Genomic DNA, 17,155 nt, shown 5'->3' with positions numbered 1-17,155 from the left:
ACTCAGGTGACAAGAGCCAGAGTTGGGATGACCTGAAGGATTGAATGGGGCTCAACAGGACTGCCTATGTGGAGCCTCTCCGTACAGCTTAGTCTTTTGGGGAGTATTGTGGCTCCAGGAGAGTGGGGTTTCTTATTGAGTGGTTCAGGGATAATACAAGTATCTTAGCAGAGACTGCATTGGCTGTCTCTGACATAGCCCCTAAAGATACATCATATCATTTCTGCCATCCTCTACTAGTTGAAAGCAGTCAAAGTTCTGCAGAAAGACTCGAAGGCCTCACCTTTTGATGAAAGGACAAATGGCCACGCTTCGATTCTCTCTAAACCCACTCTTCACTATTGAAAATGGGAATGTCACTGACACCACTTGCCCAGCCCAAGTTTTCAGAGAAAGGGAACATGTTTTCTAATAAAACTGTGGGAGAATCCATACCAAGTACTTAAAAAAATTCCCCAAAAGATAGACACGAGTCTAAGAAAGTACCTAACGTTGCTTTTTCTAGGTCCCAAGAATGTCTTATTAAGGCCATTTTCCCCCAATAGATTCTAAGACTTCTTTTGCTATGTGTTCACAGTATTTAATACAGCAACTTCATCGAGCTCATAATTTAATGTATTTAGAGAAAAGGTGTAAGCATTGAAGCACTAGTATCACATACAAGTTGCATGGCGTCAGAGGCCACCTAGAACATATGTCTATAGAAGCAGTCTGCCATAGTTCATAGACTTTCTCTTGTCTGTGCAGCTAATAATTCCATGCAGCATCCCTTGATAGCAGGAGCTTCAAAGACAACTCCTTCCCCAGAATGGTGGCACCAGGGACAGGGGTCACACCCTTTCCATTTAATTATCTGATGACCAAGACAGGAATGGCTTCTTATGCCTCATCAATCCGCATTCTTCTTCCTCCACTTTTGTTATTCTGTCCTGGAAACTTGCAGTACTTTGAAGATCCTTACAGATAATCGAGAAATGAAATTCTAAAACAATGACCAGAATTAATGATTAGAAAAAATTTAAAAACAAAAAATATACATAAAGGAGAAGTCCACAAAGGCAGAGCCATGGGAGTGGTTGGAGAGTAGAACAAAATATTTCCTGGTCAAGGATATGAGGGCAAATGAGAGACGAGTACATCAGTGACAGGCAGGATTGATAGATCTGAAGAAATGATACAACAGTAAGTAGGTGAGCCACATGACACAGCACATCACCAAAATACCCACAAATCAAGACAGCTCCTCCTTCCATGAAAACTTCTATTAGCCCAGCCCTCCAAGGATACAGCCCACTTCTCTGGGGAGCGGTCTCTGGGGTTTGGGCTGGTAGGTGAGACACAAGTTTTGTGATCTTGGCCCAGAGTAGCATTAAACGATGCCCTCTCTGTAGCCGGGTGAAAGTCTTTTTTCTCTTTGGAGACTTACAGAGTCCACTTCATGCACCCAGTGTTCTGTTGGGTACCCAGACAGCACATGGTGCAATACCAGGCACCACAGCTAACACAGGTGTATGGGAGGGGAAGCCACAGACAGCACAGAAAGGGCCTTGGGCCCTGGAGGGCTTCTGTCACATGCTGTTGGGTAGTTGGTTCACTTGACCGTTCTCAAGTTTTGCTCCTTCAATGGGGCTTGATAGGTTTTTCCTGAAGTAAAGGAGGAGAAGGTTAAAATGATCTCAAGTTTTCTGCTTTTACTTTCTGGCGTCTGTATCATCATCCAACTGAGACAGCCTCTTGTTGACCTGAGTCACTCTGCTCCAGTGCTTCAAGCTGTCTGTTGATGCTGCGCTGCTTGGCTACCAGGCCCAGCACCCACCACTGTCTGGTATCCTGGGAGGAAGCACAAGTGTTTTCTTCTCCAGCATTTGTACAAAGCAGCTGGTTTCTGTTTTCCCCCCATGTTTTCATTTTAGTGCACTGTATAAGAAATAAAATTTTAGGTCTTCTAAATCTTTTTATGGAAGATGAAATGTCAAATAAATTAGACTCAGGCGAACATATAAGGTCAGCTAAGTGTCCAAACTTAAAGATGTAATGACATGAGAGTACTCTTTTTCCTTACAATCTTTGGACCAGAACTCAACAGCAGATGGGAATACTTATTAAAAGGAATGGTGATCAGGGACAAGCTTCACTGATGCTGCTTTGATAATGTTGTGCGTGCCTGAAATCACCTCAGCTGCTTCTGCACTCCAAAGAACCTGTCGCTTCATTTGGAAGCTTTCTGTATGCCTAGTATTTCTCCAACAAGTCCTTCCTTCATGTCAAATCCAGCCATTCTCTCTCCTTCTTTGTGGGCAGTAAAGGGCTTTGACAACATGTTTAAGGCATCATTGTAAGCTATCATGGTGAGCTACCTTATCAGTAATTTAGTATAAGACTCCACTACAATGGCTTATCTGTCAGGTCTTCTATTGGCAAGTTCTATGACCATATAAGTCAGCATCAGCATACCCAAAACAACCTCCTTCAGAAACTGCCTGGAGTCCTTCACAGTTTGGGCAAAGAACATCAAAAGCATCCTGCAGAGATCATTCTGCTTTATTCAAGATGTTTGGAGTGGCAAGGATGTGAGAGAAAAATGATGTAAGCCACACCAAGGGCTTCCCCGCCCCCAAAGGTCAATGAGTTTATCTTCTCTGATCATGACTTCCTCAATAAGTATGTGACTTCTAAGATACACTAGTTGTAGTTGATCAAAAGTAGAAGCAATTTCACCGCCTGTCACAATTGCTAGGCATTCTACCCCCGCAAAATCTGCATGTCGCATTCTCAGTAGCCGTGACACCAACAGCACCAAAAAGCTGTTTCAGGTAGTTATGAATGCATGCCTCTCAAGAAAGCAAGTGCATTAATGCTTAAGAATCAGTTCAACTTTATCGTTCATTTTTTTCCTTCTGCATGTTCTAATTTTTTTGTAAACTTGGCTATAGAATCAATTCTTACCTTGGAACCAAATATCTTAATTTCGTTGGCATCCATTCCAGTATTTGCAATGAGATTTTAGCATTTTCAATACACCTTGGTTGATTTATTCCATTTTTTAATGTAGCAGAAAACCTTTAAATAGTAATATGCTACATCTCCTCCTAACTTCCTGATGATATAAGAAAATATTATACATGAAGGAAGTTAAGGTTACTAAAAAGAGTTTAACCACCAAATGAATGTAAAAATAAAATACAAACTTGGTCTTTCACATAAATTAGCTAAAATAAGTAAACACTATGATGAAATAAGGAGCTGTACATAAGGATTCAATTGTTAGTTCCAGAAAACAAAATGAAATTACATAATGAAGTTTGCAAGGAGGTAAAGTTTATATAAACAAAAGAAAAAGAAAGTGCATATTAAGAATCTCTCAAGCTGAAAGAACTTCATGCCATGAGTTGAAATAATAAATGAGTCTATGGGCCAAATATTGAAAGATTCAGGGAGTATTAAAAAGATGAGAGGAATACGGTGTTTATAGCAAAAGTTATAAATCAAAGTTCAATCATTTAAAGTATTGAAAGAACAAGTTCAAGATGACGCAAAGGCACTGGTGAAAATGTGTGCCCCACAATTGAAGGTATACTGTGGTAATTACATGCTTTTGTATCAACTTAAGAGTATAAAAGCGTAGGGGTAGACTTCAGTTTGTCAATCAAGTCACAGACTGATGGTGACTCCTGTAGGTGGGGCCTTCTCATAAAAAGGGCCCTGGGAGCTCCGCCCCCCCACCCCCTCCCCTGCCTTCACCTTCCTGCTGGCTGACCCTGATTGCTTCCAGAGTCACCACTACTAGATCTACAAGACTTTGTACGCACTGACCTGTGATGTTCCTTAATTCAGCATCATTGCATGTGGCTTTGTGAGTCTGAAGACTTATGGACTAGAATTAGACTTAGGGGCTTGAGTTGGACTGGGTTGGGAAGTTTCCCTGAAATATAACTACATCTTTTTATATAGCTTTTTCTGACAAATATGTGATATTTCCACAATTTCATATCAACTTGATAAATATAATGAATGGGTGGAGTCTAGCCTGTCAATTCAGGTCAGAGCCTCACTTCCTCCCTGGAAGCGGGACAGGATCTCTCTCAGCCTGACTTTCCTGTTGAAGAGCCACATGGAGCCATGCTGACAGCAGCCAGGGCCCTGGAGATGCTTCCACCATCATTGAAACATTCCAGAGGGTGGGGGGATGGGGAAGTGAAGGAAAAAAGAGGAGTAGATACCAAAGACTCAAGTAGAAAGAAAATGTTTTGAAAATATTAATGGCAACATATGTACAAATGTGCTTGACACAATGGATGTATGGATTTTTATAAGAACGGTGAGAGCCCCCAATAAAATGATTTATTAAAAACTGATTTGATGATTGGTAACACTGAGAAGAATTAGAGTTATAGAACCCTTAATTGTGATTATGGGAAACCAGGACATAGCTCAAGAAACAGTTATGCAAACAGAGCAAAGCTATACCACATCATGTAAAACCAGGAGAAATGTGTGTCAGGGCTGTACCCTTTCGCTTTGATATCATTATTTCAAGGGCATTGACATAATTAAAGTGGCTCTTCTAGCTAAGTCCTCTGTCGCGCCCACCGGACGACCTTCTCCTGCATGGGTCTGGGTCAGAAGGCAGGGGAAGACACTGGTAAGATTCACCGACGAGTCATTGCTAACAGATCACTGAGGTTGCTCTCTTGCTGGGTGTGCAATAGGCCCTCTGCGAAGCATGAGTGGGGACGTCACTAACAGCATGTGGTAGAAGTAGAGCATATCTTGTGGACTTGGGGATCCCTGCAAAATGAACCTCTTTGATCAAGCAGAGAGCTGTGACATCAGAGGAGTGGCAGAAGTGCAAGAGCAGAACCAGGAGTCAGTCCATGAGGCAAAGTGTGACTTTCCAAACCCACAGAGCAAGTAAATTTAGGTGCTTTAGGCCAACACTGAATTATGGTGTGGGGTGCCATAGGGTATTTAATTGGGGGATGTGGCCTTGCTGTTCCACGGAGTTAGAATTGAATCCATTGGGGCTGAAGCCTACAGGAATGAGGTTCCTCTAAGCACTCGATTCTGGGAGCTAAGCTCACTGACTTACAGAGCTGGAACTGAATGCCTTTGGATTGAGAATTATGTTGGGGCATGCAATTTGAGCATTTATTACCAGCCCTGAAAAAAACATTCTAATATGTCCTGACTTAAAAACTATAATGTGTCCCAACTTAACAATTATCATGAGCATTTCTTACTTTCATTGTAACCATTCAATTCCTTAATAAATGAATATTGTCCGTGAATTCTTTGTGGCCATTTTAATAAATTATAGACCCAAGAGAAGAAGAGGGTGTTATGGGAGACAGAGAGTATAGACAGAGTATTGTGTGAGACCGAACACACATCAATTTGTTTACTGAGAAAATATTTTGAGATGCAGGGCTACCTTAGGAACAGAGCATCAGGAATGCAGGAAACTCGTGTAAAAGTTTAAATACACATATATAGCACAACCTTGCTTGTTGAAAGCAAAGGGAACTTGCTGTAATTTCTGATGAGAAACAAAGGCAGCCTTTACTATGGATTATACCTCCACATAAAGAAAATAAAATCTTCACACCTGGACCAGTAAGCCATATCATGATAAACAGAAAATAATGAAGTGGTCAAAATTTTCATTTTACTTGGATATGACAGGAAGGAAGATGAGGGACAGAGGGGGGTTGTCTCCATTGAAGGCCTATGCTAAACGAAAATCAGCTGGCCATACCACAATTCAGAAGACGGAAAGAATTCAGACACATGTTAGACACCTTCTGGGACATTCCAATGCTGAGCCTGCTCAGACCAAAGTCACCTAGGTGCAGGTGTAGGTCAACCTGGGCACGCGCACTAGACGCCACACGTGCACCTGAACTTAGCCACTAGGAGCATCCAATATCCTCCTCATGCCCCTCATGTGGAGATAGGAGTGAAAAGAAGGCAGAGCCCAAGGGCAAGCTCGCTCTTGTTTTGGTACTATTTCCACATGCTTTTATGCACTTCCCTAAAATGGGCATCTTCAGTCATGAACTCTTGCCTGGTCCCCCATGTGGCTTTGCATGCTTTCCAGAGATAGCATGTCTATCTGAGACTGTACAACCTAAAATTTCCCTTTCATCATAGAGGAAAGAAATAGGAGTCAAAAGCTACTTATAGAGGTATAGCTATAGCCATGTATATATATATACACACACACATATATACATATACATATATAAATATATTAATTTATAATGAAAGGAATCTAGGTCAATGCACTTATTTTTAAATGTTAAGTATTAAGATAGCAGATGGACTTTGGGCCTGTACTCAAGGACTCTCTTAACACAAGAACACTTTGTTCTAAGAACCTGGCACTCTTTGATACTCACCTTCCTGACACAATCACTGAAGACAAAATGGGTGCATAAGCAGATGTGGTGAAGAGAGTGGGTGGTGCCCGGATATCAAAAGATAAAGCTCCTGGGATCTTAAAGGCTTGAAGTTAAATAAGCATCCATCTAGTAGGAAAGCAAATGAGCCCACATGGAAGCAAACCAGTCTGTGTGATCATGAGGTGTTGACAGGATCAGGGATCAAAAAACAAAACAAAAACTATATAGATGCTGGAATGAGGGAGGTTGGAGTGGAAACCCAAAGCCCATCTGTAGACAATTGGACATCCCCCCTAGAAAGGGATAATTCAACCAAAGTGTGGTATAGAACCAATGACTCACACATCATTCCTAGAGTTCCTGAATGTTTCTTCCACCACTTCCCCCCACCCCCACACTACCATGACTCAGTTTTACATTTCAAATCTCTCTAGACTGGAGAAAACATATTGGTGCAGATAACAACTCTGGACACAGGGAATCCAGGACAGATAAACCCCTCAGGAACAGTGGTGGGAGTAGCAATATCATGTTGGCAGGGGGGTGGTGTGGGAGGGGGAAGGGGGAGAAAGGGGGAACTCATCACAAGGCTGGATATATACCACCTCCCGCTGAAGGGGACGAATAACAGAACTGTGAGCAAAGAGAGACAATGGACAGTATAAGATATGAAATAATAATAACGATACAAGATCGATCAAGGATTCACGAGTGTGGGAGGATGGTGGAGGGGAGGGGGTGGAAGAGCTGCTTATACCAAGGCCTCAAGTGGGAAATGTTTTGGAAATGATAATGGCAACATATGTACAAATATGCTTGATACAATTGATGTATAGAATGTTAAAAGAGCTGTAAGAGCCCCCCCCCAATAAAATTACTAAAAAAAACAACAAAAAACTTCCCTTTCCCTCATAGACTTTATTTAGATTGCAAAAGTGCTTTTTCCGCCTAAATTCTTTCAGCAATGAGAAGCAAGAACCTGGGAAAACCATTCCAGAAACCTAACAGATGAACAATCAATATAGATGAAAGCACTCACTCATTCACCGCTGCAGTCAAATCTGACTCAGACCAACCTCACAGGACAGGGTAGAACTGGCCCTGTGGGTTTCTGAGACTGTGACTCTTCACAGGAGTAGAAGACCTCGTCCTTCTTCCTCGGAGCAAGGGATGGTTTTGAACTGCTGACCATATAAGCCACCGTGCCACCAGAGCTGCTCTTGGCCATTTGGAAGCAGTAGTCAGGAAGTCAAATGGCCTATGACAGGGGCAAATCCACTGCAAAATCCTCTTTAAAGTGTGAAACAAACAAAGAGCTTGCTTTTAAGACTAAGATACACCTAGCCCAAGCCAAAGAATTTTCAGAGCCCTTATGTCCATGTATAATCAAGGCAATTAATCAGGAAGATCAAACAGAACTGATGCCTTCAGATTACGGTGAAAATAATGAATATAAAAAGGATTTCCAGATGAACAAACAAATCTGGACTGTTAGCGGAACAAACGAACCCAGAATGCCCCTTAGAAAGGAGGGTGGTAAAGCACTGTCTCAGAGATTCATTCGGTCCTGTCGTATTGCAAAATTGTCGCATAGCAAAAATTGTGAGGATCGCGTAGGATTAGGAAGTGGCTTGTTCGATTTTCCGTAGGTTAGCTATTAGTCAGAACTGACTTGAAGGCAAGTAGCAACAACATGTTGGAAAGATACAAAACAAGTAACAAGGTGAATTGCTTTTGGTAGAATTTTAAGCACTTATGGAATTGCGTACGCTACTCAGACTTTAGTTGGTTTAAATAGCCATACTTTTTGTAATTGGACGTGTACTATGAAATCAATCTGAGTGGTTCATTTGCATACTGTCTCTGGAGTTGCTTATCAAATCCAAATGGAAATCATCATTTAAAATGCACTTACAGAGTTTATTCTCAGAACAAATATGATTTTAATGATAGAAAAAAAGACTCAAAATCACTGAGAGGAAATTCATAGCACATTTTCTAGAAGACTTTATTTTTGTTTAAACTGCAAATATGTCATATTGCATAATAACACTTGAAGTGGATTGTGGCCTCATGAAAATAACAAATGACAAATATTTTCTTAAATGTTGCCATAAATGAATAAGAGATAAACTTGGCAAACAACTCAATTAATAACTTATTAAAATTATTACTAAAAATAAAGAAACATTTACCATTTAGATTTTCTTATTAGAGGAGATATGTACCTACACTATTGACATAGCATTGGCATAGTCAATAAAATACAATAAATACCTTTCTGATATTGGCTGCTCTGAGTCAAGAGCCATATAAAATCAGCAATGATATCTTTTGTTCCACGTCCTCTTCTAAATCCAACCTGAACCTCTGGCAGTTCCCTTTCTATTATGTATAATAGAGTTAATTTCTTCATTATGTATAATGAATAACCTGCAGCAAAATTTTCCAGGTATGTTATGTCAGTGATCTTTCTTATTTTTTAGCTTAAGCATTCTGTTGTGTCATGTTTCTTTAGAGTAAACCCAAACATGGATCTCTTGCAGTCAGTTGGCCAAGTAGCTGCCTTTCAAATTTCCTGGTGTCAATGGCTAAGTGCTTCCAGTGCTTCATCAGCTTGTTGAAATATTTTATTTGGTGTTTGCTCTATTCCTGGGTCTTTGTTTATGGATAATAATTTCAGTACAGCTAGAATTTCTTTTTTCAGTTCTTGCTCATATACTGCCACTTGAAATGGTTGAATGCCAACTAGTTCTTTTTGGTACAGGGACTCTATGTTTTTTCCATATTCTTTTCATGCTTTCTGCATGACTGGATATTTCTCATATAGAATCTTTCAATGTTACAACTCGAGGCTTGAATTTGTTTCTTTATTTCTTTCCAATTAATAAATGCTGAGTGTGTTCTTCCCTTTTGCTTTATAACTCTAGGTCTTTGTACATTTTATTATAATATTTGTATTTGTCTTTTTTGAGCTGCCTTTTAATTTTTTTCTATTCAACTCATTGGTTTCATCATTTCTTCCTTTTGCTTTAGTTACTCTCATTAAGAGCAAATGTCAGAGTCTCTTCTGACTTTCACTTTGAACTTTTCAGTCTCTTTACTAACCTTTAGCTTAGTGTTTAAGCACATTTTTGTTTAAGAACATCAAGCTTAAACTTAGTGTTTAAGAACATTAATTAAGAACATGTCTTTATGTTTAAGAACATTAATATTAATGATGTTCTTGGTGCCCTCCCACAGCTCATTAGGTCCTCTATCATTAGTGTTCAACGCATCAAATCTGTTCTTGGGATATTCTCAAAATTCAAGTTGAATAGACTTAAGATTGTACTTTGGCTCTAGTGAATTAGTTTTAATATTTTTAAGTTTCTTTTCTTTTCTTATTATTATATGTATAATAGAATTTTAAAAATCATTTTATTGGGGACTTTTATAACAGTACACACATCCATTGGGTCAAGCACATTTGACATATGTTGCTATCATCCTTTTCAAAATATTTTCTTTCTACTTGGTATCAGCTCCTCATTTTTCCCTATCTCCCCAACCTTCCCTCCCTCATGAACCCTTGACAGTTTATAAATTATTATTATTTTATCTTACACCAATCATTATATCCCTTCACCCACGTTTCTGATGTTCATCCCCCTTGGGGGGGGGGAGAGTGTGGCTATAAATCAATCTCCCCATTTCTCCCCCACTTTCCCCCTTACCCTCATGGTATTGCTACTCCCATTATAGTCCCTGAAGGGTATATCTGTCTTGGATTCCCTGTGTAGATAGCTCTTATCTGTACCAGTACACATGCTCTAGTCAAGTTGATTTAGTAGAATTGTGGTCATGATAGTGGGGTGGGGGGTAGCTATGTGCAGAAGTCCCACACTGCGTCACATTTTATCAATGTGTTGTGTATGTGTGTGTGGTGCATCCTTGCTTTCTTTTCACCTTTGAGCCAATGCTATCTTGGGGGCTGTTTATGATTTGTTGGCCTCTGGATGGAGTTGCTCTATGTGGTGTTCTCTTATTTGTGCTTGATGAGTGCTGTTCTTTTGCCCATACTGGATCTGCAAGGATTTTTGATAGGGCTGGGTTCCTTTTAACATGTTCTTTGAGTTTTTCCTTATCCAGGAAGACTCTTACTTCTCCATCTATCTTGATAGACAATTTGACTGAATAGATGCTTCTTGGGTTTATTATTTTCTTTCAACTTTAGTAATATATTACTACACTCTCTCTTTCATAGTGTTTGCTGATAGGTCTGAGAATATTCTTACTTGTGTGTCTTTATAGGTGACTGCTTTTTTTTACCCCTAGCTGCTCTTATGAATTTTTCCTTTTCTTCAAGTTGCATAGTTTAACTAATATATGCATTGGTGAATTCTTGGGACTCAGTCTAGCTGGTGTGCTTTCGGCTTCCTGAATGGTTACTTGATGTTCGTTCATTAAGCTGGGGAAGTGTTCCAGTAAAAATCCCCTCCATGTTTTTGCCATTGACTTCTCTGTTGTGTCTTGTTCCAGTAGTCCAATTATTCTAATGTTGTTCCTCTTCACACATCACACATTGCTCTCGGGTTTTCTTCAGCTTCTCCGATTAATGTATACACTTGTGTATAAGCCAAGTTTTTCAGCTCATTTTTAATGCAGTTTTTGTGGTAAAATTAGGTCCCTTGAGTGATATTCACATCGGCTTATACTCAAATATATATGGTATCCCCTTTGACTGTCTTTTCCCTTTGTTGAAGTCTACCTGATTATCCTCTAGATCGGCAGTTCTCAGCTCTGGGTCGCAACCCCTTTGGGAGTCTAATGACCCTTTCACAGGGGTTGTCTAAGACCATCAGAAAATATTTCACAATATATAATTACATATTGTTTTGTGATTAATTACTATGCTTTAATTATGTTAAATTATGCTCCATTTGTAACAATGAAAATACATCCTGCACATCAGATATTTGCATTACGATGCACAACAGTAGCAAAATTACGGTTATGAAGTAGCAACGAAAATAATTTTATGGTCGGGGGTGACCATAACATGAAGAACTGTATTAAAGGGTCACAGTGTTAGGAAAGTTGAGAATCACTGCTCTGGATCACTGGTACAATTATCTGCTTCTTTGAGACTGTTGGGAAGTCTCTGTATTTTCTACTTGCTTTTGTTACCTCTTCCCTTATAGTTCCCTTTGATGTTAGCCCGTTATCATCTCTGCCATTTCATCCTTTTTCTGTATTGCTTCTAAGCAGAATTCTGAAGATTTCTTTCTGCAGCAGATTAATATCTGCCTCTTCTATGAATGTCATTAGGTTCAGGTCTTCCTGTGACATTGGATTTTTTTTCCTCTTGTGTTCTTGTGAAGGTTGCTTATGCAGATGCTGTTTATGTTTTATTTTGGAGGAACTCAGTACTCTTTTCGCAGGAGCCTTGGTCTCTCTCATTGGGAGGTTCCTAGGGATGCTTCTTTGGGCTGCCTGCAGCTAACTGCCCTGGGGGGTGGGGGGTGGGGGTTGTGCTTCACCTTTGTCCCACTGAGGTTTCCCTCTTGCGCTAGCTCATCAGGATCTGTGATTTGGAGGGCAGGTTGGATGGCCTTCTCAGTTGTCAGGCTTAACAGCCAGCATGTGTTGTGATCCAGTACCACCAGGCCTGTTCATGTCTGTGCAGACTGCAGGCTGAGGAAAGTGCTGGCCCAGGTTTGAAACTCGAAGGTGTGGGTGTGGGTGGGGTGTGAGTGGGGACGGTATGCTCCCTGCTAGAGGCACTGTGGGTGGGCATGGAAAAGGGCCCAGCTATGTCTGTCAGCTTAGTGCACAGCTCCACTGCTCTAAGCACAGAGTTGGGGAGCACTGGGCAAAGCAAGTAAAGGGTAGGAGGGAGAATGCTGGTCTTGCAGGAGGGATCCACCAGTTGTCAGCGGGGGAGTCTTGTGCAGTTTGAGGGGTCAAACCACAGCTGCAAGAGCCGCTGCTGGGACACTGGGGAGCGTGGGATGTAGCAGCCAGCAGTGGTAACTGGGGTGGGGACCACAGAAATGCAGGAAGCATGGTCAGGATCATGCAGGGGCAGTAGCCTAGATTCCTGGAATTCTACATTGGGCACAAGGAATGGGGTGGAAATCAGTTCCTGGTTCAGGGAAGCACTCTGGCTGTCACAGGGATTAACTTGACAGCCTCGGGTCCCATATTTGGCACACAAATCTTCCCACTCACTGTTCTCCATAGATCTTCCAGTGAACTGCCTACCTGGTCACCATCTTCCTGGACTCTCCCCATGTTTCTTTATTGATGATGACAAATAATTTGACTGTGTGGATCATAACAAACTATAGATAGCCTTGAAAAGAATGGGAATTCCAGAACACTTCTTTGCGGAATATGAGGCAACTGTGAGAATAGGGCAAGGGACTACTGCATGGTGTAATATCTAAAAAAGGTGCATATCAGGGTTGTATCTTCTTGCCACCCACTTTCAATCTGCATGCAGAGCAAATGATCAGAGAAGCAAGATTATATTATGAAGAATATATTTTCATAAAGATTGGAAGAGAGCTTATTCGCAACCTAAAATGAGCATATCATGCAACCTTGCTATATTAAATTGAGGAGGACTTGAAGCAGTGCTTATGGAGATCAAGTATTGCAGCCTTTAGTTTGAATTACAATTCAATATAAAGAAAGCCAAAATTCTTACACTTGGATTAATTGGTAACATCATGATCCTTGAACCTCTAGAATAGGATGTAGCAGGGGAAAAAAATCCACTCTGAGGGGGACTTGAGGACCAGACAAAGATTCTAGACATAGAAGGGCCTACCATTCAGTCCTGAGAAAAAGGCACTTGACTCACTTTCCCTCAACTCCTCCCCGCATCAGAGAAAAGGTTTGCAACTCCAACTTCTGTTTCCTTTAAAGGCCCCATGGTCCTTCTGGTTGGACTTCTGGAAGAAACGTCTGTTGATATCTCAAGTGCTGATCCTGATGGTACAGGAGGGGTGGCCTGGATGATCCTAAGCAAGGAACTGGCGAAGAACTCCCTGGAGCCTCATTCAGCCACCATTCTCCCCATCAGAAGCCAATTAGAGTGGACAAGTAGAAGTCCCTTTCTCAGATCACAGACTGCTCCCAGAGATAGTTGATAGTGAGTCTTTACCACATCTAAAGGCAGAGTCACAAAGCTGATGCCCATGGATGACTGGTCCTTTGGCTTGTGTCTGTTCAGTTAGTTCTTTAGCAGCTCAGAGTGGAACCATTTCAGGGCTGAGAAGGGCACATCTCAAAGAGCAGTGAATTCACTCCCCCTCCCCAGGGAGCACCAGTGACTCTGAGCCACCACTGCCTGGTCAGACACAGTTCATGATAGGACACATGTTGTGCCTGCAGCTTTTTCTGCACCAACTCCATGGTACTGACCACAGTCATGGTGCCCTGGCAGGCCGGAGTATCAACTTCCCTGAGGACAAAAATGTTAGTGGTCAAGGCTTAACTCAAAAGGCAAGTCTGGGTTGGTGAGGGCATGTGCTAGATGGCAGTGCTGGCATACTCATCACTAAGGTAGACATGAGCAGGCTCCATGGCATCCTGGTCCCCTTACACTACACTATCTTCACAAATGCATCCGTACTACCAGCGAAGCTGGTGAGATCCAGAAACCAGGTGATACAATGTGCATCATTTTCACACAAGTAAGGGGCTCTGGGACATTACTGAAGTATTAGAGGCATGTCCATTTGGTGTAAGACTCACTACAGAGTCTGGAGCAGAGGTCCTCAAACTTTTTAAACAGGGGACCAGTTCGCTGTCAGACCCGTTGGAGGGATGGACTATAGTTTTTTTTAATGACCAAATACCTATGCACACTGCATATATCTTATTTTGAAGTAAAACAAACAAATGGGGCAAAAACACCTGACGGGCTGGATAAATGTCCTCAGCGGGCTGCAGGTGGCCCGCGGGCCATAGTTTCAGGATGCCTGGTCTGGAGGATGCTTCAGTTCAGTGGCCACTGAGAGAAACTCAGACTTCAAGTGCAACTTCACAATGTACAGGGACATCATGAAAAGGAAAGCTACCATTTGCTGGAGAGGTCAATGTCCCCAGGTGAGGTACCTAGGGCCAGATTGACCCATAGGGATTCAGTGGCAGGTGTAGGGTCTGCTTGCCACTTTCTGGCTGTTTTTGTATCACACCTTCATTGGTAAAATAGGGAACTCAAAATATAATTAGTAAAGGTGAAAAATGCTAGGTTGTAAAACTCTGAGAAGTTTTACTTTCATATCATGGGAGAAAACATAGGATTTCTCAGACAGGTGTTAGTTCTTCAGACTTTTTATTCTAGTGACTAAAGAAGCCTTAGTGGTAGAAAGAAGGAAAGAAAGAAAGAAAGAAAGAAAGAAAGAAAGAAAGAAAGAAGGAAAGAAAGAAAGAAAGAGGCAGGGGTTATTGGGGCAGATGATAATACATACTCCTTGAAAATAACCTATGTCCTGTCTCAAAGAATATATAAGCATCAGGTGAAAAGGTAGAATATTAATCTGAGTTTCAATACTAAGTTTTTTCTCAAGGATAACATTTTCATAGTTTATGATTTGTTTATAATATTTAAGAATAACTGACTGATGAAAGTAGAATTTAAATGAAAGCATGCTAATTTATATTTTAAATGTAATCAAAGGTTAAGAATATATTACTCAAAATCAAAACACTTTACCCTACAGTCTAATCCAATGTTTCTCTGCATGTTTTCCAATGGTAATACCAGCCTTTACAATTAAAAAGTCATCTCAGTAACTGAAATTTGTACACGACTTAACAGAAGTTTCTAAAACTTGTGTTATGACTTAATATATTTGAATGACACACAAATGCACAAATCTCTGAAATAAGTCTTTAGTAAGATATGCCAGTTGAGAAAATTCCAAGGAAGATAGTGATGGATCTGAAAAAAAGTGATCCAAATCCTATCATGCCTTAGTAGAGACTTATTTTAGAGAGACATATTTCTAAAAGAAAAAGAAATAAGGCAGAGGATGGGGGAGAAGAAGCTTCATAGAAAATCAGTACCCACTGACTAATTTTATTTTCCTGACCTTTTCAGTAAATTTATTAAAAACATCACAAACATTGACATTTAAAAAAAATAAAAACCCTATTACTTTGAGATACATAGAATGCCCCAGCAAAGAGAAAAATGGGAGTAAAATAATCCAGGTCAAATAAATTTATTCTCTAAATACAAAAGAATGTAATTTCTTACAAATGAGTGTTGTTTGTATTTTACGAACATATACATTGATGTTAGAACCTGAATTAAAATCAAAGGGTCTGAATATGGGATCCCCAAATAAGTAATTGGATATCCAGAAAGTTGCATAAGCCAAAAATTATTAATAATCTAAAGTTTCTGCTCAGTATCTTTTTGAGATGAATTTAAAATAATTTCACCTGTATAAGCAAATTCATCTCCTTTTAATTCATTATTTGAAGTAGTATTTTTTCTCCTTGTCATTTTCCCTGTGAACCTGAATTACTTATTTTTGAAGATGGATTGGATTCTAGTAACTCTTTTGAACACCTGAGAGGAATAGGCCTTGGCTACTTGCCACTGTTACCGACACATTTCTCTCTGTCCACCTAACTAATGAATTTTATTCAAAGATCCCATATGTAATACAAGGTGCCAAATGACTGTGGAGCACCCACTGTGAAATAATGTCCACACTAATCACTCTGGGCCAAGCATGCTAAGGAAAACATGAAAATGCTTTGCTTAAGAAGTTATCAAATATAATATAAAATGACAGTGCAGAGATGTTTTGATATCTTTTTATCATTAAGATTATGGTTATAACAGTAAGTCTTGAAGTTTCATGTTTTGGCAGCAATTGCAACTCAGTAAGGAAAGTGTGATCAGATAGAATATTTAGAATTAAAAGTAGCTTACTGTTTGCTTATTTATTTATTTATTGAATAAGTAGGAATAATATTTTAAAAGCTTGGCTTTGCATCTGCTTTACTACTAATGCTACCAGGGAAAGGAAGAAAGATAGAAAAGGCCAACATGGATGTTGGGCGAGACTTTGAAACTTGTTTTTTGAATGTTGAGTAGATAAAGCAAATGGGGATATTGTGAAGTAAAAGAACTGAACAGAAAATGTCCAAAGGAAGCTTGTGAATATAAAAAATGTTATAATAAAATGCGCAGACACAGAGTTAGAAAACTAAAAGAGAAGAACATATCCACCATGGATCAAGGTGGGTGGGAGGGTGGGGGGTCAGCAGAAGAAAAATTCCAAGCCTTAAATTGTAATGTTTAAGGTTTATGTGGACAAAGTAGTGAACTATAAAGGAATAAACACACAGAATAGCTATACTGAAAAGAAATGATTGATATTCAACCATTTCAAGATGTCTCCTCCAGTCACACACCGATTGTATTGAAGGATGAAGTTCAAGCTACATTGAAGGCATTGACAATAGACAAACAAACAAACAAATAAATAAGACTCCGGGAATTAACAGAATATCTAATGAAAAGTTCCAACAAACTACACTATTTACTTCATATTTTATTTTATATTTTAATAAAGTATTTTATTCAATCTTAAACAGGACCAAGACAAGGAAAAAAGAATGACAATCTTCTGGAGGAGAAAAATGCTCAGAATTAGGTCATAATGCTGTTCAAAGGATTCATTGCCATATTTGTTAAATATGAACGACAGAAAACAGAGGAGATTCCTGACACAATCGAC

At 40.0% G+C, this 17,155-nt stretch overlaps 1 pseudogene; it reads right to left on the bottom strand.

Moving 5' to 3' along the window:
• Positions 1 to 2,102: 2,102 nt before the first annotated feature.
• LOC142442290 (T-complex protein 1 subunit beta pseudogene) lies at positions 2,103 to 3,108 on the bottom strand (annotated as a pseudogene).
• Positions 3,109 to 17,155: the final 14,047 nt, after the last annotated feature.

This window comes from Tenrec ecaudatus, chromosome 3 (genome assembly GCF_050624435.1).
Source record: "Tenrec ecaudatus isolate mTenEca1 chromosome 3, mTenEca1.hap1, whole genome shotgun sequence".
Classification (NCBI taxonomy): Eukaryota; Metazoa; Chordata; class Mammalia; order Afrosoricida; family Tenrecidae; genus Tenrec; species Tenrec ecaudatus.
Note: the sequence above shows the minus strand (reverse complement) of the source record. Positions and strands in the feature narration are given on the sequence as shown.